Source organism: Zalophus californianus, chromosome 7 (assembly GCF_009762305.2).
Source record: "Zalophus californianus isolate mZalCal1 chromosome 7, mZalCal1.pri.v2, whole genome shotgun sequence".
Taxonomy (NCBI): Eukaryota; Metazoa; Chordata; class Mammalia; order Carnivora; family Otariidae; genus Zalophus; species Zalophus californianus.
This window is the reverse complement of record NC_045601.1, coordinates 133,174,899-133,176,560: the sequence shown is the minus strand read 5'-3', so window position 1 is coordinate 133,176,560 and position 1,662 is coordinate 133,174,899.

Here is a 1,662-nt window from a genome sequence, read left to right as displayed (position 1 = left end):
AGCCTGTAACTCTTGATCTCAGGGTCAGGAGTTTGAGCCCCATGTTGGGTGTAGAGATTACTTAAATAAGTAAAATTTAAAAAAATTTAAACTACACTTAACATATGAATCAGCAATTTGACTCCTAGATCCTTCCCCAAGAGGATGACAAAGATTTTGTCATTGACCAAACGTTGTTCAGTTTCTACAGAACTCCTTTCCAACTAGGCCTGACTTTTGGACTTCCCTGTTCCTCTCTGCATGGTCCAGTTTTAGCAAAATTCCCCACAAACAATTAACCAGGATCCCCCATCCTCCGTATCTGATCACCCTGATCTGCCTTCAGTAAGAATCCTGTGAGGTTGGTTTAGCCAGAATCCAGCCAGAATCTTAGTCCGGATGTTTCCTCGCAGTTAATTCCCCACCCACTGACCCCCACCCTGCTCTGTGGCTATAAATTCTCACCTGTCTCTGCTATATTTGAAGTTGAGCCCAATCTCTCTCTCCCCCACTGCAAAATTCCACGGGAGTGCTCCCGATACCTGTCAAGATCGTCCCCCACCCTTGAATAAAGTTTTCCTTACTGTGCATTAACAAGTGTCATTGAATAATTTTTTTCTTTAACGAGAGATAAATTACATATGTCCACACAAAGACCTATACAAGAATGTTCATAATAGCCTTATTCATAATAGCCCAAAACTGGAAACAAACCACATGCCATCAATTTATGAACACAAAAGGCTGTTGATACATATTGCTGAATTGCTTTCCCTACCAGTCCTACAAACGTGTAACTCCTACTTTTTAGGAAAGTGTCTACTTGCACCTTTATATTTCTAATTCTTTATATTTTGATAGCCACTTAAACATCTCTTCCACAGCCTTATGCACTCTCTTCTGTCTAATCAGCACTTTGTAGTTCTTATGGCTCATAACATGTTTTTCTTCCCTCACGTATGTGGGCAAATATAAGTGTATCAGAAAACTCCTGGAGGACAAGAACAATCTCATTTTTCTTCTACCTCCAAACTTGCAGTCCTGTGCATATTTCATTCCTTCACTCAAGGAACATCTACGGAGTTCACACAATGGACCATTAACTGAGAGAGGCGCATCAGGCATTCAAAAAAGCACCCTGAAGTGAACACCCTTAGTTTCACATCTTCTGCTGAGAGGTCTCAGTTAACATCCATGCCCGTTTTAAATTCCCGATTGAGACTTTCTCCTTTCTTGGTGTGCTAATCCGGAAAGAAAACCTCTGAAGTTTAGCCTTTAAAATGTATTGATTATGTAAACGCCGCTCCGTTGGCCCTGTTAATTCCTTAACATGCACCCCAGCGCCACACTTGGGGGACTTCAGATGGGGATAGTAAAATCTAGGGCAGCCTGGTATAGTGGGGGGACTTTTCTCGGGACTGTGAAAGCCGCCAGGGTAATGAACGTCTTCGTAAGGACACCAGCGTAATGAATATGCAAATCGTGGCAGCCAGAAGGCATCGCAGGTGCGAGAGCGGCCTCCACTCCACTGAGCGGGTCGTAGACTCGCTCATGGCCCGGGCTCGCCTGTCTCGTGGGGCGTGGCCCCGCCCCGCCTGGCCCCGCCCCGCCTGGCCCCGCCCCGCCTGGCCCCGCCCCGGCGCGCGCCCGGTGCCCCACCCGCCCGGCAGGAAAGGGCGGGCC